Raw genomic sequence first — 20,780 nt, forward strand, 5'->3', positions numbered from 1 at the left:
TCCATTTCCTTGCCTGTTCCAGCTTCCGGAGGCTGTTCTCATTCCTTGGCTCACGGCTACATCCCCTCCCTTTCTCCCCCTGCTTCCTTCATCACGTGGCTGCCTTCTTTCCTCAACGTTCCTGCCTCCCCTCACATAAGGGCCTTTGTGATGACATTTGGGGTCCACATGAATAACCCACGATAGTCTCCCTCCTCTCAAGATCCTTTACTTAATCATATCTGTGAAGTTCTTTTTTCCAGATAAGGTAACATTTGCAGTTTCCAGAGCTTAGGATGTGTATTTGTTGGGGGTGGATGGGGAATATTGTTCAGCCAACAAGTGCTTTGATTTTCAGCTAAGATGATACCCGAGTTACAGTTCAATACTTTCTGTGAGTCCTATGTGAGGATCAAAACTGGCTCAGTATCTTCGTGGTTCTACGTTAGAAGAGGTGGAAGGGGCCATCTTACTTTGCCCTCGTTTTAGGACAGTGTTTGTTGGTATAAAGGGGGCAATTGTGGAACAGGATTGAGGACTTTTTGCAAGTACCCTTAAAGTTCTTTCTCAGTTTATAAATTTTTAATCAACCAGAGTAGGATTTTGAGATGGACAGACCCCCCTGTTGCATATTTTCTTATTTTCTGGCACAAATTGAAAGCTGACAGATTGCATCAGGGTAGAGCCACTCATGGGCAAATTTATGCAACAAAGAAGGTAATCTTTGGGGCTAATAACTTGCTCAGCTGGCGATGTCTCGTGGCTCAGTTCCCAGCCCAGCCTAGATGTTCAGTGTCTTCGTGTACTGCTGCAGGGCTGTGCTCTCAGATTTCTGCAAATAATAATGTAGACTCATCACCAAGGTGTTATCTGAGAACCAAAGCATAACCTTCAGAGATATTTTAAATGTAATGGTTGAGATTACACCCATGAGGATGGCTACTGTATAAAAAAAAGCAAAATAACAGGTGTTGGCAAGAATGTGGAGAAATTGGAATCCTTGAGCATTGCTGGTGGGAATATAAAGTGGTACAGCTGCTATGGAAAACAGTATGACAGTTCCTAAAAAATTAAAAATAGAATTACCATATGGTCCAGCGATTCTGCTTATGGGTATATACCCCAAAGAGTTGAAAGCAGGGTCTCAAAGAAATGTTTGTACACCCGTATTCATAGCAGCATTATTCACAATAGCCAAAAGGTGGAGGTAACCCAAATGTCCATCAACAGATGAATGGAGAAACAAAATGTGACATGTACATACAACGAAATATTATTCAGCCTTAAGAAAAAGAAGGAAATTTTGACTCATGCTACAACATGGATGAGCCTTGGGGACATTACACTAAGTGAAATAAGCCAGTCACCAAAGACAGATACTACATGATTCCACTCATATGAAGTAGCTAGAATAGCCAAATTCACAGAGACAGGGAGTAGAATGGTGGTTTCCAGGGGCTGGGGAGAAGGGAGGAATGGGGAATTATTATTTAACGGTGTAGAGGTTCAGTTGTGCAAGATGAAAAGAGTTCTGGAATTTGGTTGCACAATCCTGCAAATGTACTAAATGCTACTGAACTGTACATGTAAAAATGATTAAGACAGTACATTTTATGTTACGTGTATTGTACCACGATTAACACAGAATTAATGGGGTGTGCTTAAAGACCCCATGGCCTTCGGATCTTGAAGCGATGGCTTGACAGTGAGTTTCGTGTTTTTGTCCAAGCACTGCTTCGTCCCTGACACACAGGGAGGCTGACCTCCAGCTGTGACGGATAAGGGAGTGAAAGTGTAACGGTGGTGTTAGTGACCGAGGAAAAGGAATGGATACAGTGCAGTGCTTTGGGATGTCCAGAACACAGAGCTATCCCTGAGCATGTGAGGCACTAGGCGAAAACTGAGCGTGTACTTCAGGTAACGTTAACAGAGGATTCATACGCGTTTTAAAAAGACTGAAGAAAATGGAGTTGTGATCGTGAGTTATTAATATCTCTGATGTACACAACAGAATCAGATGACCTCTTTTTAATGTATCATAACTTATGCAATGCTTAATTTGTTAATAGTTGATGGAGATATTTAATTGTAGGAAGGACTTTTTATGGCCCTTCTGATGTTATTAAGCAGATGCAATACTCTTTCTTTTTTTTAAAAATTAACTATTTTATTTTATTTATTTTTAATAAATTTATTTATTTATCTTTGGCTGCGTTGGGTCTTCGCTGCTGCACGTGGGCTGTCTCTAGTTGTGGTGAGCGGGGGCTACTCTTCGTTGCGGTGCGCGGGCTTCTCATTGCGGTGGCTTCTCTTGTTGCGGAGCACGGGCTCTAGGCGCGCGGGCTTCAGTAGTTGTGGCACGCGGGCTCAGTAGTTGTGGCTCGTGGGCTCTAGAGCGCAGGCTCAGTAGTTGTGGTGCACGGGCTTAGTTGCTCTGTGGCATGTGGGATCTTCCCGGACCAGGGCTCGAACCCGTGTCCCCTGCATTGGCAGGCGGATTCTTAACCTCTGCACCACCAGGGAAGTCCCAACAATACTCTTTCTTAAATGTCAGGATGTGATGGTTCCTCCTCCTCCTTGTGATCTCAGTATTTTAAAAGTAATGATTATTCTGGTAAAGGGTAGGATGAAGAGAACTTTTTCACCATCCAAATGGCATTAGGTTGGATGACTCTTTAGATACTGAGTCTTCCCAGTAGGCCATACAATATAGGAGATGTTGCCTTAAGGGAATGTATATCCTTTCTGTTTTACTTTTTTTCTCTTTCTTCCTTTGTAACGTTTTTTTCTTCCTGTTTGGTGAACAGCTATTTCCCAAGGTTTTCCCTCTGCTCTTCTTTGTCTGCACCAGAGGTTCAAGCATCGAGAGTAGACAGGTGTCATTAAAGAGGGGAGAGCCAAGTGTGAGGGGTGGCAGTGGGGACTGAAGGGCACATGCCCCACCCAAGGAGCCAGCTGCTGCCAGCCCCACGTGGTGGTGACGGGGGCACAGAGGCCCGGCGTTGTCAAGTCCTCAGACTTTTAAGAAAAGACACAAATTCAGATCGTTTTGTGAAATCTCCTGACTTCTAAATAATGGCAATAAATCCCTCTTCTTCAAAACTACGAGGGCCAAACGTGTTTCTAGAGTGGATTTGACCACCCGGACCCCCAGAATTTGGTCTGTGCTCTGCACTTGCTCCCATGAAGACCTCAGTCATTCCCAAGGACAGCCTAGGTCTATGGTTCTCATGCTGGGAGCTGTGGCACCCGCGGTTTGTGGCATTATGGTGGGGCAGAGGCGTTTGGGGAACGTGTCACTCAAAGCTGTAGAAGAAACATGGCTGGCCTTCCTGGAGCTTGAGTTAAGCCATCAGAGGTCCCCTGCCGCCTCTGCTGTGTGTCACAGTCCTCTGCTGCCAAGACTCTTAAGTCAAAGACTCTGAGAAGCACTGACCCCCCCCTCTCACCTCTGTGCAGAGAAGGCTCTCAAATCTATGTCTTAAGCCCCGATTCTTCTCCAAAGTGACATCATCTCTAATGTCACGTCAACAACCTATCATTAGACCAGCGGAGTTTAAACTTTTTTGAGTCAAGGACCTCTTCGATAATCTAATGAAAGCCATAGATCACCTCACTCCTGAGCATGTATGAGTGAACAGAACTTCGCATATAATTTCATGAAGTTTACAGATGCCTGGAAGCCAACCTGCTTATGATCCACAGGGCTTATATTAGGAACCACTGCAAGGGAGTTCCCTGGCAGTCCAGTGGTTAGGACCCCGCACTCTCACTGCCGAGGGCCCAGTGTGAATCCTTGGTTAGGGAACTAAGATCCCATGAGCCGTGTGGCCAAAAAAAAAAAAAAAAAAAGGAACCACTGCTAGATATTCGACCTGGTTCTCCCAGTGGAAGAGCCTTTCTTTACCATTCTTTATCAGCTACTCGTCTATATGCTTTATGAAGCCAGGCCTGTGGTTTTTCCTACTGTAACCCCAGTGACTAATGAGTACTTAGCACTTAGTAGGGATGCTGAAAACATTTAGTGAACAAACGAATGGATGAGTGACATCTGAGGCTCAGAAGAGAAGTCAGGGCTGGGGAACGATTAGGAAGAGAATGAGATTGCCTCACCCATTATGCATTCCTATTCCTCCCTCCCCGCAGCCCCTGACAGCTCCCAGTCTTTCTGTCTCTATGGATTTGCCTGTTCTGGACAATTCCTATAAGTGGAATCATACAGTATGTGGCTTTTTGGGTCACCCACGTTGCAGCACGTGTCAGTACTTCATTCCTTTTTCTAGTGAGTTTTTATAGTGAACACTTTAACGTGGTCACAGATCAACAGCCTTTCTGGCTTCCGTATCTGGTTTCCAAGACTCACACACCTTTGTCCTGCATGGGAGGGGAGAGGTGACCTCTCACACACAGGGTCCCCATCTGCTCCACGGGCCACGTTTCACTTGTTTAGCATGAGTCACGCACCAGTGAGTATGTTTCTCCACTGCCAGGAGTGCTGACCACCAGGCTTGGGGTGAGATGGTAGGATGCCCACCCTCTCCCCTTGGGGAGGGGGATTCAGGGTACACCTCGCTCCAGGGAATCTCTCCTGACACACCCCTCTCCCACACTCCCCTTACTCATCCTCATTAGGCAGCTAGCTGCTTTTTGGTTATCTGCTTTGAGCTTTTTGCATGATCTCTTTGAGTATAGCATCTATTGCCTGAACATCCCCAGCCCAAATGTGGACATGAAAGGTCTCATTGTAACACAGTACATACAGCTGAGGGCATGAAGCAAGGGGAGAGGGAGGGTCTGAAGACACAGAAGGGGGGGAGGGTGCTGATTGCAAAAGAAGGGCCCTGAAGAGGAAGTAGGGGATGGGGTCAAGAACGTGAATTGTAGTCTGGCCTTGAAGAGCAGGAAGAGAGAGCTTATGCTGTGTCACCCATATTATGAATTCAGAGACGAAATCACTGCTGAGAGGGAGAGAGAAATTTTGGATCAGGGGCTACAGAAGAAACGATAAATAAAGGTCTGGCACAATTGCCAAGAGGGATGGGAATGGGTGAGCTGACCTAGAACCCAAAAACTAATCGATGGCTGTCTTGGGGGCCCAGAAATTTAAAATCAGTAGATTGTCCATGAAGATTTCTTGCCAGAAAACTACTATGAATTCCGTCGTGCTTTGATACCAACTTAAATTGTATTATTCATAGCATCATGTCCATATATGTGAAAAATAGTAGCAAAGGTAAGAAAGAGGGATATACTATCTTTAGCCTGAAGGCACCATGAATTCATGGGAACCTGCCTTAGCTCAGCAGCCTTCAGAGCTCTGTAGCTCACAACTTGGGAACCGCTGATCTTTACAGTTCTTTCCAGCTGTAAAATCCCGTGACTTTTACCAGGGGAGGGAAGGGTCTATGGAGTCATCAGAGATGGGAAGTTTTACAGCACGTTGCTTTCAGGGCACTGGCTGAAGCTGAGTCAGGCATCTTCTGTGAAGTGCCAGTGGTGCCTGCCTGCTCTGTGTTAGGTGACCCTGTAATTAACGACATTACTCATTAATAACTAATTCAAGCTGATGATTAACAATTAGCAATCCTTCATCCCACATATAATTTGATAATAAATTATAAGGTACAGGAGCCATGAGAGCCTGTTAGACTCTGGGTGTTGAAAGGGCTGTCCTGGATATGTATAGCTGCCGGAATCTCAAATTCTGTGCACAAATGTATATAAAAGAAGAAGGTTATTTTTTTTCCTCCCTAAAGGAAGATGACTGGCTTGCTGAGAGGAAACCTTTAAGTGAAGAATCAGATTGTCTTAGACTTGGAAATAGAGCTATCGTCCCTATGCATCAGCAAATATATTTTAGGAACCAACTGTGTGCTTAGCCTTGTGGTGGGAACTTCTGGGGGGACAGTATTGGTAAATTACATGATCTTCTTGGGGGAGTTACTGGACTAGTTGGAGACACAGGGCTCAACTGTGCATAATCACACTTTAGCGCAGGTAAGTGTGGATTTGTAGGAGGGGGGAAGCTTTGTGAGTGGAGTGGATGGGAAAGCTTATAAAAGTCGTAACTAACACTGAAATTTTCTACGTGCCAGGCACTTTTCTTTTGCTTTACACAGTACAAATCCATGTATAACTCATACTAGCCCTATGAGATAAGTATCACTATCATCCCCATTTCACAGGCATGGCTACTGAGGCGCAGGGGCAGCACTTTACCCAAGGTCACACTCCCAGTAAGAGATGAAGCTGGGATTTGGAGCTAGTGGGTCCAGAGTCTGTGCCCTTCCCCACTGTGCTGTCCCTCCTGAAAAAGCAGTGACTTGCGGGCCTTACAAGCTGCAGGGGATTTTCACTGGCAGAGTATATGGGAGATGACACAATTAGAGGTATAGTAGTGAAAATGAGTGTGTTTGGGGTTGCCAAGACCGCCCTCAGAGTTTGATGATCCACTAGAAGGACTCATACAACTCAGAAGAGCTGTTATGCTCATGGTTATCATTTATCACAGTGAAAGGATACAGATTAGAATCAGCAAAGAAAAAAGAGGCATGGGACTGAGTCCAGGAGAAACCAAGCGTGAGCTTCTGGTTGTCCTCTCCCTGTGGAGTTGCATCGACAGAGCTTCAGTCTCCCAGAAATGATTTATGACAACATTATGAAGTGTTGCCAACCAGGGAAGCTCGCCGGAGCCTTAGTGTTCCTGGTTTTTACTGGGGGTCAGTCCTGTAGGCGTGGAGCACCCATGTGACCAACCTTGGCTCCTCGGTCTCCAGCTCCTCCCCACCTCCCCCTGCAGAGGTTAAGCCAATACAGCATGGCCCAGGGCCTCATAGACACTCTTATCGGGCAGGATATTCCAAGGGTTTAGTGGTTTTCTTCCAGGAGCCTGGCAAGGGTGAGTTCTTTCTTTGGGATGTGCAGGGTTTGGGCAACTCAAGTCCATTAAGTTACCCCTCTACTGACAGCACAATGAGGATGGGGTGTTTAGCATCTGGTGAGGAGACGAAGGTAGAGAATGTGCATTAAAAAGTGGAGGGGAAAAAAAATAGAGGAAAGATGGAAGACTAAGTAGATTGAAACAGGAGGTCCACTTTGTGGAGAGCTCTAGAAGCCAAAAGGAGGAACCCAGACTCAATCCACTGTTCCAATGAGCTGGAATGAAAATGAATAAAAAGCTAATTGGGAGAGATGAAAAAATAGAATAGTGGTTGCCTAGGGCTAAGGGAGGAGTAGGAGAGAGGAATGATTGTTAATGAGTACAGGGTTTTGGGGGGGGCATGATGAAAATGTTCTAAAATTGATTTGGGTGATGACTGCACAACTCTGTGAACATACTAGAATCTATTGAATTGTAGACTTTAAATGGATGAATTGTATGGAATGTGAATTCTACCTTAGGAGCTGGTGGCCATCAGTAGATGGCAGATGGCCAATCTTGCAACAAGATGAAGACACTCGGGTGTTAATCCTTGGCTCAGAGTCTTGTGTGGACCTCCCTCTTTGGGGAAGTGGCAGGACAGCACAGAGAACACACCAGGAGATCAAACTGGGGTCCAGTCCCAGAGCAGCAGAATTTGTCATGGCAGAATCGCAAGCAAGGATTCGGAAACCAAGGAGCATCCTGGCAGAAGTTCAATGTCTCACAGAGACAGACCCACCGATACTGTTGACCAACCTGGGCTGTGTATATGATACTGGCCAAGTGCAGCACATTGTGGGTAGAGGACAGGGTTAGAGACCACAGTGGTTAGGACTTCCCTTTGGGTCTAGGAAAGGAGAGTCAGAAAAGGAATCTAGCTCAGGGGCCAAGGGAAGCCTGTCACAATTCAGGAAGAGAAAAATCATAGGAGAAAAGCTAGCCATCCGCCACCTTCTTTTCCTGCCCTCACAGTCTACCAGTAACAGGAATGACCTGTTCAATTTTGCCACCAACAGGGTCTGTGTCATTAGGTGAGTCACTCACCATCTGTGTAAATGAGCTTTTAATTTTCTTATCCATAAAACCTACCCAGCATTTAAAGGTATATTGTTCCAGTAGTGGAAAATTTCCATAACAAAGCTTTTGGTCCCTCAGATGAAAAGCTCTAATTGTAAACTCCCTGAGTTTATGGCGTGAGGTGTTGTAGATAATTAAATGTTTCGGTTAATAGAGTTCTACAGAAGCAAGTCACGGGGGAAATTTACAGTTAAAAACCTCTACAAAACTCTACATGCTTCTTTCAGGGAACAATCCTGGAGGAGCCCGGTTGATAGAAGGTGTTGGTTCAGTCAGTACTGGTCAACCATGGGGTTTCATGCTCCTCCAGAAGAAGCATCGTGATAAAATGGGATCAGGAATAGGGGGTGGCTTTGTGGTGCTCTGTTTGTTCCCTCCTTGGCTTGATGAGCATTGATTGATTCCTATTGTGTATAAACCTCTGTTCTAAGCAGAATGGGGAATACTGTCCTTCTGCCACAGTCCTTGTCAAATTTATCCACATCGACATATTTTTGAGACCCGAATGGGAACTCAGTGGATGACAATGACTGCTGAAGAAGCAGCGAGTAGGGATTGCCCTTCTGTAAGACTGTCTAATGGAAGACATACCCATTTCTTTAAAACATTGGTTATGTAGTCAGACAATTAGCTGGAAAGAACGCCTCAGCGAGAACACAGTTGATTGAGACTTTGAAGGAGCATCGGCCTCAATTTTGTCACTTCCTGGGAAAGCAGCAGGTACAGCCCACATGGAAACACAGGGCGTCACTGCCCAGTTGTCTGCCCTGCATAGCCTTCCATAGCTGACTGCTGCTTTCTCTTGGTGCTCAAAGAATACCTGACCCCAACAGCTGGGAGCACGTTGTTCTCAAATGACTTGAAGTGTCCGCAGCATGATGGGGTGGAGAGAACATGTCCAGGTCCCAAGACTTGTTTTCTAGGCTAGACTTGGCACCTGGCTTTGAGCCTCAGCTTACGTCTCTGTATAAAAACTAGATGTGCTACAGACCCATTCTATGAAAACTTGGTCAAGCTACTTAATTCTCTGGGCCTCAGATTCTTCATCTGTAAATAGGGATGATAATCTATTTTACAGGGTGGTTGTGATGCTTAAATGAGATAATGTATGTAAGATGCCTAAAAATGCTAGCTATTATTATTGGTGCTATTGTTCTTATTGTTCCTCTGTAGCCTACAAGAGCAAACCTTGCTCCTCGCTGTGGGAATCCTATAACCCTTTTCTTATTATCTGGGCATTCATACAGCTGGATGATTATGACAAATAACCTAATCATTGTATTATCCTTGAGTTAGTATCCTACATAAGGAGCAGAACCCAGGGTGCTAGCAAGGAGAGGCATTTTTTAAATTAATTTTTATTAGAGTATAGTTGATTTACAATGTTGTGTTAGTTTCTGCTGTCCAGCAAAGTGAATCAGTTATACATATACACATATCCACTCTTTTTTAGATTCTTTTCCCATATAGGTCATTACAGAGTATTGAGTAGAGTTCCCTGTGCTATACAGCAGGTTCTTATTAGTTATCTATTTTATATGTAGTAATGTGTATATGTCAATCCCAATCTCCCAATTTATCCCCCTCTTCCCCCCTTGGTAACCATAAGTTTGTTTTCTACATCTGTGATTCTATTTCTGTTTTGTAAATAAGTTCATTTCTACCATTTTTTTTAGATTCCGCATATAAGCGATATCATATATTTGTCTTTGTCTGACTTACTTCACTCAGTATGATAATCTCTAGGTCCATCCATGTCACTGCAAATGGCATTATTTTGTTCTTTTTGAGTAATATTCCATTGTATATATGTACCTCATCTTCTTTATCCATTCATCTGTTGATGGACATTTAGGTTGTTTCCATGTCCTGGCTATTGTAAATAGTGCTGCAATGAACATTGGGGTGCATATATCTTTTTGAATTATGGTTTTCTCTGGATATATGCCCGGGAGTGGGATTGCTGGATCATATGGTAGCCTTATTGTTAGTTTTTTAAGGAACCTCCATACTGTTCTACATAGTGGCTGCAGCAATTTACACTCCCACCAACAGTGTAGGAGGGTTCCCTTTTAAGGAGAGGCATTTTTAATGCCAGGGGATTTGCACAGGAAAATAAGGGGCCCACATTTCCCCAGTCAATCCCTTGAGGGAGGCAGTTCATTATAAAATGAAGTACGTTTATTCAATGGTGAACACACTGCTTTTGGGTGAAATTAATGGTATTTCTTGACATCACCTCTGTACCTTCAACACCAGCCTGGGTAGATCAGTTTTTCTTTTTTCATGACACATTGATATCGCTGCTAGATACCTTTCCTTTGGAAGCAAAATTCCCAGGCAGTGCCCTGGAGCGAGAGCAAAGCTTGCAGGGTAACCGTTCTCGGCATTGACAAGCATCCTCCTGCCTCTGTCAACCGACATGTGTCGTGACAGCTCACAGCAGCCAAGTAGGTGAATCTGAATAATGTTGGAAAGGTTTTCCTCCTCGCCCACAGAGAGGTTCAGTGTGATGGGCTGAAGAGCAGGTAAGTTTCACTTTAAATGTAAGGATTTTTAGAAATGGAAGACACTTTAGCTCTGAGTTAAATGTCCGGCTCCTGAGTTATTCCTGGACGTAAATAGGGGAGCAGCAGTACCATGAATTGTAGCAAGTTGATCCGCTGGGGGAAGAACAATGAGGTTCAGATCCCTCTTCGGATGGAGCTGAATGGGTATGACTGCGGAGAGGGGTAGGCTCCAGCCATTAATTTTGACAGCTTTAATCCCTCCTTTCTAGATGATGCGAGAATGTGCTGTCAGCTGGGCCCTTTAATATTCCTTTTTTCTCCTGCCTTGTCTTCTCATTCCTTTTTTTCTATTCCACCCTCATAGCCCAAAAAGTAACTAGAGGAGATTCTCACATTGAGTTCAGAGCAGAAAATACTCTTTTCTCCTTTTCTTCTTCGCTGCCCCATAGTTTTCTTTACAGCACCGTTCAGAACTCTTTCTGCGTCTCCTGTTCCATCTGGTCCTCAGTGCAAAATTAATTATTCCTTAGTCGTTTGTAGGGGATCCTTTGGACCCGATGGCTAAGCTACAGATTATAACTTGTTCTCAAACCCAAACAGCCTTTTCCATTGACACAACTGTCCAGTAGCACTTGGAAGAGTTTCCATCCTCCAAGACTGGTTAGTTCTTATCAGGCCTCACCAGTTGGCACAGTGTTTGTTATGTTCAAGGCTCCCTTTGGAGCCTAACGCCTATCCATTATCTCCTCTCTTTTATGGAAATTCAGGAACACATGACTCTTTCACTTCTCTTAGATTGGAGAGAAAGCAAATAGAATTTTCTTTCTGAGCTCGGGAAATTCACCACAAGCACTGATTGCAGAGCCTGTAGTGACCTTCTCTGCCAAATAATGAACTGTCAGCCACCCCGCTGACTCAAGTGACCATTTGCTGTTACTTTCCTGGCCACTGAGATAGTCTTCTTCCCGGGACCCGGCACTGTTTCTAAGGCTGCCGGAGTTTTTACCCAGACTTTCCCAAAGTAGGGAAATTTGGGCTGACATTTTGCAGTCTCTCTGGAGTTTTAGGTCACAGTCTTCACTCTTTTTGCTGCCAACGTGGCTCTAAAAATAGCTTCTGCAACCAAGCACACAAGAAGCAATGAGTTTCATTTTCTGAACTCCAGGCTCCTGTGTCTTAAACTGCCCTGGTAGCACATCCTCATAGGAGCAGAGAGGCTTGTTTTACTGGTTTAAACAATGTAACCACCTGTTCTGAGTGATGGAGCAGTGGTCCCTTCGAAGCATTTTGAGAACCGGGCAGTGTGGGAAGCCCGGGAAAGCTCACCCACCGAGGAGGCCCTCTATAGACTTGGTAGGATGCCCAAGTCAGTATTTTGGAGTCTGACTTCTGTGCATGAAGTTCAGTGGACCCCAGGCTCCTAAGAAGTTTAACGTAAAGGAAAGAGGAGAGAAATGTTCCCTTGAGTGTCTTTGATTAACACTGAATTTCCGAGTGTGGCGTGCTTGGTAGCTGCGGGCGGTTTCCAAGACAGAACCAGCTGTGGGGTGAGCAGTTCCCACGCTCCAGCCATACCTGAAGTTTCAGGTGGAGGGACGGGCTCTGAGAATGACTCCTGGCAAGTGGCAGCTTTTCACTTTAGAGGTCAATCCCATCTCCAATTTATTGTAAGCCAGTAGTGTGGTATCTATTTATTAATTTGTTCATTCATCATTCATGTATTCATTTATTTTGCCATCCCTCAGTAAAGGTCTGTAGCAAGTTGCTTTCATCTGTACTGAAAAACAAACTGACAATAACTCTTAATCCAGACGTTACTCTTAATTCTGTATATACCACCCCATTCCCCACCCACAGGGCATCCCAACAGGGGCTGATGTATGTGATAATGAAGTAAATGGAAACAAGAAGGCAATGAGGCCAAAGAAAGGTTGTGAACATGAACTTTTTCACCTGGCCTCTGGTACCCTCGTCTCAATTAAATGCTCTGACGTGGAGATGAATGATAAAATATCACATCTGCCATTAGGTTGTTAGCAAATTTCTTCAGTTTTTTTTTTTAATAAATTTTATTTATTTATTTATTTACTTATTTATTTATTTATTTATTTTTGGCTGTGTTGGGTCTTCGTTGCTGCATGCAGGCTTTCTCTAGTTTCTAGGCGTGCAGGCTTCAGTAGTTGGGGCACATGGGCTCAGTAGTTGTGGCTCGCGGGCTCTAGAGCACAGGCTCAGTAGTTGTGGCGCATGGACTTCATTGCTCCGCGGCATGTGGGATCTTCCCGGATCAGGGCTTGAACCCGTGTCCCCTGCATTGGCAGGCGGATTCTTAACCACTGCGCCACCAGGGAAGCCCCAATTTCTTTAGTTTTAAATTGAATGTCTTGGACAGGAAAGAGCAGAATATTCAATCATTCATTCGCTCACTGGCAAATATTGATTGAGCCCTTACTGTACGCCAGATTCAGCCAATTCAGAAATCTAGGGACTGACTGCTGCTGGGTTTGGGTTACTGACAATAGGTCATTTCTTTGGAAATGCACAGCCTCTTCAGGAAAGAATGCTCGTCTCAGATGGTTTCTGGGTGTGTGGGGACAGACAGGCTTATTCCCGCTAAATGGCTGAGCAGAAGCCTCCGGGTCTTGGTGTGTCTCCTCTTCCCTCGGGCAGTGTCCTTGGCCCTCCTGGCTGCTCCTCGCCCTGCTGCTGTCACTGGCAAATGTCTGCAGCTGGCCTAACTTGTGATCTGGCTTCTTGGCTTGATGGGGGCCCGTCTGCCTTGGGTCCCTGTGGCCCCTGCTGGCTGCAGACACCTGAGCTTAGGTCGTGTTTCCCCCCACCCATCCCAGCAGGCTCATCTCACTGGGAGGGGGACCCTCAGCCTTCCTCTGGCTTTCAACTCGGCCTCCCCCTTCTCTCCATGGGAACTGAACCTCCCGCCACACGGCCCCACTGCACCATCATGGTCACTTGGATGAGTTGGGCCCCAGATGGATATGAGGCCACCTGTGAGGCAGGCTTGTTCCACAGTCCCCATGGAAAATGGGAGCAAAAGTCCCCCCCCCCCCACCCTCTGTGCCAGCCTCACTATCAAACACATCTCTCCATGTCTCTGGACCAAACCTGGGCACATGTCCCCCTCTCCCCACCTTCCCATCCCTTGTCCCCTCCCTATGAGATCTTAGGTGGGAAAACCGTGGGCTTTTATTTAAAACGCTTCTTAGTTCTTCCCTGCACCAGCCCCAGTACTTGGCTTTCTCTCCAATTATAGAGCCCATGGTCTGCTTCCTCTGAGCTTTACATCACCTCCTGAAGGCTTTACCTCTTGCAGAGCAAAGCAAAGGGGATTTCTGAAGGAGAGCTGCTCCCCAGGCCCTGCATCACCCAGGTTTTGGAGGACGAGTGGGGACAGCAGTGAGGACCCGTGTCTCTGGTCAGCCCTGCCCTTCATCCCCTAGCTTGTTCTCTCCCCGGCTCCTCTGAGACCCCTGCCCTACCTTCTTGTTCGCACACCCAGCCCCACTCTAGGTCCTGGGCCAGGATGTCTGACATGGGGGTCAAGGCTCAAAACCAGCAGCTGTGCTGTGAGCTGAGAAGCTGGGTTCACATCTTGAACCGTGAACCTCCGGGCATCCTTGCCAGAATCCCCTTCATCCCATTCCCCAGCGCTGCTCCCACGGGCCCTCGTTCTGATCATGAGGCTCTGGAGTGACGTCCCCACGTTGACATGCTCCAGTCCACGAGCATGCCCTGTTCATAGACTCCTGGCTTCCGGAGAGCCGGAGCCTTTCTGACTCTGGCCAGTCTGTCTCTCGGGATACCAGCCATCTACTCAGAGTCCTAGGCTTCTAGAAATGTTTGCAGGGCCTGCCTGCCCAGGAATCACACCTCTGAATCCTGCTTCTTTGTTGGCCTGCTGCGCCCCTGCCCCCAGCCCCAAGATTGCCCTTTGGATTCCTGGTGTCCCGATGGATCACTGAGCTCTGGTTGTAAATTGCTGGGACCCTCAAATGCAGTGATTGTGTTTGAAGGGCTGAACTGGGACTCCCCCGGTGGTCCAGTGGTTGAGACTCCGAGCTTCCACTTCAGGGGGCATGGGTTTGATCCCTGGTCGGGGAACTAAGATCCCGCATGCCGTGCTTGGCGTGACCAAAAAAGCAAATAAAAAAATAAAATAAAAATAAAAATGAAGAAATGAAGGGCTGAACTTTTTCAGGCCACCTCTGTGCCTCTGTGGCTGGCATAAAACGTTCCTTGACTCCAAATGGCCACCTTGACCTTTCTAACCCCAGTCTTGATGTATCCCCTTGTATATACTCTCATGCCTCTAAGTTGTGAAGGAGGGTGGTCTCATTGATTGTAAATTTTTATGTGACCAGGACTTCTATACTCTCCTCTCCCAAACCCTATAGTAGTATCTTAAAAGTAACTGTGCCCAGAAAAAAAAAAAAAAGAAAACTTAAGTCTTTTTTTGTTTCTATCTACTATTTATTTATTTATTTATTTATTTGGCTGTGCCAGGTTTTTTTTTTTTTTTTAATTAATTAATTAATTTATTTTTGGCTGTGTTGGGTCTTCATTTCCGTGCAAGGGCTTTCTCTAGTTGCAGCGAGCGGGGGCCACTCTTCATCGCGGTGCGCGGGCCTCTCACTATCGCGGCCTCTCTTGTTGCGGAGCACAGGCTCCAGATGCGCAGGCTCAGTAGTTGTGACTCACGGGCCCAGTTGCTCCGCGGCATGTGGGATCTTCCCAGACCAGGGCTCGAACCCTTGTCCCCTGCATTGGCAGGCAGATTCTCAACCACTGCGCCACCAGGGAACCCCAAGAAAACTTAAATCTTATCTCTGGAAAACTGGAATATTGGCATAAAGAAACTTGAAATTGCAGAGACTTCAAAACCTGAAGAATATGAGGAAGGAGGAGCTGAGGCTGACAGCCATGAAATTAGAGCTCTATAATTTGTCTATAGGCTTTCAGGAACGGAAGAAATAAGAATAATTTTCTGCCCTGCTTCTAATCCAGATGTTGTCTTCCAGCCCAGCAGAGAAGAACAAGGGGCAGGGACGAGGACACTGGAGAATTTAAAAATCACATTGTAACAATACTTTTAAAATTATGCATGGTAAAATTTATTATGTATGCATTGTAAGTTTAATATTCATTGGAAAAATTTAAAAATAAAAAAAAGGATTAGATAATTGCTCATAATCACACCACCCAGTGATAACCGCTATTAATATTTCATTAGTTTCTTACATGTTTTAAATTATTTTGTAGTTTTATAAAAATTATATATAGATGTGTTTAAAAAGTCAAACATATATTCTGCAAGGCTTTATTCACCCTCTAGAGGCACCACTCTTCACTCTTGTAAATGATCCTTTTGTTTACCTCTCTATCACCACATACTTACAGTTCTACTTCTTGTTTTTTGAGATGTAGGTGTGACTTCTTAACTTCCTACCATGAAAGATGATGTAATAACTCTTTATCACTCACCCACACCCGCAACCATATTTACACATCCTTCTCATTCCTTCCCCCATCCTCCATTATAATTATATTGTAACTTTGTTTAGATCATTTTCTAATATTTACGTTATTATAACTACTTACAGCTGATTCACACAAGGTTATTTCCCTTTTCTTGCACAGCTTTTTGTTTTCTGTGTGCTTAATTATTGCCTTTCTGTTTGTTTGCTTACTTCTTTCTCTATATACTTTTCACTAACTCAACCCCAGACCCTCTGCCTCTTGTCTGAGTTCTCTCTCAATCCTCTCAGCCACATTAGATATTCTGTCCAGTTCATCTTTTTTTTTTTAATTATTTATTTTATTTATTTATTTTTTTTAGCTGTGTTGGGTCTTCGTTTCTGTGCGAGGGCTTTCTCTAGTTGCGGCGAGCGGGGGCCACTCTTCATCGCGGTGCGTGGGCCTCTCACTGTCACGGCCTCTCTTGTTGCGGAGCACAGGCTCCAGACACGCAGGCTCAGTAGTTGTGGCTCATGGGCCCAGCTGCTCCGCGGCATGTGGGATCTTCCCAGACCAGGGCTCGAACCCGTGTCCCCTGCATTAGCAGGCAGATTCTCAACCACTGCGCCACCAGAGAAGCCCCCAGTTCATCTTTTTGAAGAAGACTTTCCAGAGTGCTCTGACCCTTTCCATCAGGACTGGCTGCCCAGTGGAACACAGATTCTGGGGTTCCCTTCACTTCTTTCCTGTATTAGATCCCCTGTGTCCTGATCCCATGTCTTTCTTTTCTTGACTTACTCCTTCATTTTAGTGATGAATCCTCCTCAAGTAAATTTTTTAGTCCTTGCATACCTAAAAAATATCTGGATTCCCACTTCCCACTTGGAATGATTTTCCCTCCTGTGTTCCATTGTCTCCACACTTCCAATATAGCTATTTGGGAGTCCAGGGCCATTCTGACTCCTGGTTTTTTGAAAGTAACTTTTCTATATCTTTTTAGAAATCCTTTTATCCCAGGTGTTCTGAAAATTCATGATGATGTGCTTTGGGAGAGATTTACATTTATCCATGATGCTGAACCCTCGGTAGAACTTTCCAACGGAAACTCATGTTCATGGTTGATATTCTTCGTGTGTGTGTGTGTGTGTGTGTGTGTGTGTGTGTGTGTGTGTGTGTGTGTGTGTGTTTTCTCCATTTTTTGGAACTCCTTTTATTTGGGTGTTGAACCTCCTGGACTGGTTCTCTGATTTTCTTATCTTTTACTTTCTTATTTTTCATTTTTTGTGTTTTGACTATACTTTCTGGGAAATTTCCTTAACTTTATTTTCTAAACTTTCTTTTTCTGCTTTTGCATTTCAATTTTCCAGAGTTCTTATTGGTTCTTTAGCTGATCTTTTGTTACAGCACCCAGTCTTGTTTTATGAATGCAATATATTCTCTAATTATCTGAGAATATTCATGCTATTTTTTTCAAAACAAAAAGCATGCCCATCTCTCAAACATAATATTAAATCAAAGAATCTAGAACCCAGAGTCTATATACAGTTTTATTCTTTTTATGTAAATTTCAAAATCAAGCACAACTAATCTACAGTGTTGGAACTCAGAATGGGGGAGGTAACAAGAGGGTCATGACTGAGAGAGCACACAGGAGGATTCTGGGACAATGGTCATCTTCTGTTTCTTGACTTGATAATGGTTAAATGGGTGTGTTCCATTTGTGAAAATTGACAGAAGCCAAACACTTGAGATTTGTACACTTTTCTGTATCTCTGCTCTACTTTAATAAAAAGCTTTCATTAGAAATAACTGACAACACTTCTGAAGTCTTCATAATTCTAATAATTTTTGCTGATTTTCTTGTTTGTATTTTTCAAGGTGAAGCATCACATTACGAACAAATAAACATAATGTTGCCTCTTTCTTTCCTTTCATTATATTTAACTTTTTTATTGTCTCAAGTGAAATCTACCAAACAATACTAAATATGAATGGTGATCTTTATTTCAGCAGATCTTATTTCATTCCTGACAATGAAATCCTTTGAGTGCTTCACCAGTATGCCTAACATTGGATATTTGTTTTAAAGAGATATCAAGTTAGGGAAATTTTCTTTCTAATTTAGTGGGAGTTTTTCTTGGGAATACATATTGAATGTTTTCACATGGCTTTTTGGCATTTATGAAGGCAATTATATGTTTTTTCTCTTGGTTTATTAATATTTTAAATTATATTAATAAATGATCTAAAATAAGGCCATATTTGTATCCCTGAAATAAACTCTACTTGGTCCTAGTGTGTTAGGTGCTAGTATTTTGGTTAAAAAATTTCAACCCTCAACTGATTAGTGAAACTTGTATGTAGCCTTCTTTTTTGTGTGTGTTGTCTTTTTTTTTTTTTAAATAACAGTACTGTTGAGATATACTTCACGTCATATGTTTTATCCATTTAAAGTGTATGATTAAATGTTTTTTAGTATATCCAGCAAGTTGTGCAACCATCACCATGATTTTATTACATACTCATCACCTTGAAGAAATCTGTTACTCATTTCCCCTGACGCCCACAGTCCTTAATTTACTAATCTTTCTGTCTTCATGGATTTGCCTATTCTGGACATTTCATGTAAATGGAAAAAGTGGTATTTTGGTGTCCGGCTTCTTTCACTTAGCATAATGTTTCCAAGGTGTATGTGATGGATTTACTGCTTTTATCGTGAGCATTATACCTGCTTGGAGAAAATTACAAACTTTTGCATTTTCTTTTATGTTCTGGGCTACTTCAGATTTCATGCCATTTTCTCTTCCTCAAAAAATAAACAAAATGTACTTGTACAGTCTGGGTCTAGTGCCTTTTTGGACAGTAATTCTTGATGACTTTTCCAGGCTTTTCAGTGAATAGTCTATGCCAGTTTTCTGCTCTGTCTCAGAAAGCTTTCTGGAGTGACATTTCTGCCATTCATTTGTCATTAAGACATTTAAAAGCTTCCTTATATTTGTGGTCAAAGCCCTTTCTCAGTCCTCATGGCATTTATATGTTTTTTTTTCTTCCCTTTTAAAATTAGATTTAATTTTAAAATCTTATTTCATTGGCTTTTTCAAAGAACCAACTCCTTATTTATCAATTCCTGTTCTTCTCTGGATATGAATTCGACAATTTGTTTTGTCTTTTCTTCTTTTACCCTTGGTTTCTTGCTTTTTATGCCTCTGAGTTGAAAAAATCAGTTCATTTATTTTCCTTTTGTCTTGCTTAATAGCAAAAGCCTTTAGTGTTATGTGTTTTTCTCTTGGGCACAGATCTTCCCACAGCTCATAAGTTTTTATAGGTAGTGTTGGAGTTGTTGCTATTTTGTAAATAGTGTAAAATTTCAATTTTTATTGCCTCTTTGATCTAAGAATTATTTAGAAGTATTTTTTATAACCAATGTTTAAATGTTAGGGTTTTTTAATATGTTAAGCCTTCATTCTTAATTTCTTGCTTAAACTGCATTGTGATGATTTTTAAATTATTATTAAGATTTTTTGGATCAACTTTTATAATGGTTATTGGAAAAGAAATTGTGTTCTCATTGTATTGTCCATTGAAAGAAAATACCATTTTTTACTCATTGGCATTTGCTTCTGGTTTGTCCCTGAGGAGTGGTACGAGCTGAGCTGAGCAGGGGTGGCCCTCTGTCTACTTTCTAGTTCAGTGTCTCATGGGAATGGGAATCTCCAGTGGGTACAGGCTCAGGGGCTCTGGAGCAAAAGTAAATTACATTGCTTTTTTTTTTTTTTTTCCTGGCAAGTTCTGTTTCATGAAGTATAGTCAGAATATTTGCTCTGCTCAATCCTGGGTAGCTTTTTTTCAGTTTTCCTCCATATGCCTTAAAAGGGTTGTCAATTCTGCCTAGATCCTGGCCCTGATTCTCCATCAGTCTTAGTATTCTTACTTGTCTCATCCATCATTTTCTCTGTTCTCATTGGTGGCTCAGTGACTCCCAGACTCTGAACTCTAGGAGGAGCCATGCTTACCTTAGTTATTGTTATCTTTCTAAGGTATAGTCCCCAGCCTGAAACATAGTATTTTTTTGCATGAATGCAAGTTGAGAGTGGCTGGCTGAGTTGGGGGGTGTTGCTAACTGATTTCTTTTTTTTTTTTTAATTGAAGTATAGTTGACTTACAATGTTGTGTTAATTACTGCTGTACAGCAAAGTGATTCAATTATACATATATATATATATTCTTTTTTTTAAATGTTCTTTTCCGTTATGGTTTATCATAGGATATTGAATACAGTTCTCTGTGCTGTACAGTAGGACCTTGTTGTTTATCCTTCCTGTATATAATAGCTTCCGACTGCTCACCCCAACCTCCCACTCCAGCCCTCCCCCAACCCCCTCCCCCTTGGCAACCACCAGTCTGTTCTCTATGTCTGTGATTCTGTTTCTGTTTCATAGATAAAACCAATTTCATTTTGAACATCATTCATAATTATATTCTAGATATTTTTTGTCTAGCATAGTAACCTGAGTAATCAGCAAACTTGATTCTAAAATATTCACTATGGACATTCTTTAATATCTATCCTTTCCATGTAAGATAGTGTGGAAAGGGCAGATGTGGAAAGGCTGGGAAGTGAGCAGCATGGGAGGATGTTCTCCCATCCTCCTCCTTTGGACCACTTCATGTTTTTTTCAGCAGCCTCTCCCCCTCATCAGGTCCTCACTGGATGCTGAGTGCCTTCCTCCGGCTCCTTTTGTCCACATCAGCAGACACACTGTTTGACCCACATCGCTCTTGAAAGAACTTTTTCTATCTGGCCCCAGCTCGGTAACTGA

General features: G+C 43.4%; 1 protein-coding gene across 3 annotated transcripts in view; it reads left to right on the forward strand.

Moving 5' to 3' along the window:
• Nucleotides 1-20,780, forward strand: part of GALNT17 (polypeptide N-acetylgalactosaminyltransferase 17) — a 482,627-nt gene that overhangs the window by 263,364 nt on the left and 198,483 nt on the right. The gene's annotated exons all lie outside the window — the stretch shown is intronic.

The sequence above is a fragment of the Balaenoptera acutorostrata genome, chromosome 15 (genome assembly GCF_949987535.1).
Source record: "Balaenoptera acutorostrata chromosome 15, mBalAcu1.1, whole genome shotgun sequence".
Taxonomy (NCBI): Eukaryota; Metazoa; Chordata; class Mammalia; order Artiodactyla; family Balaenopteridae; genus Balaenoptera; species Balaenoptera acutorostrata.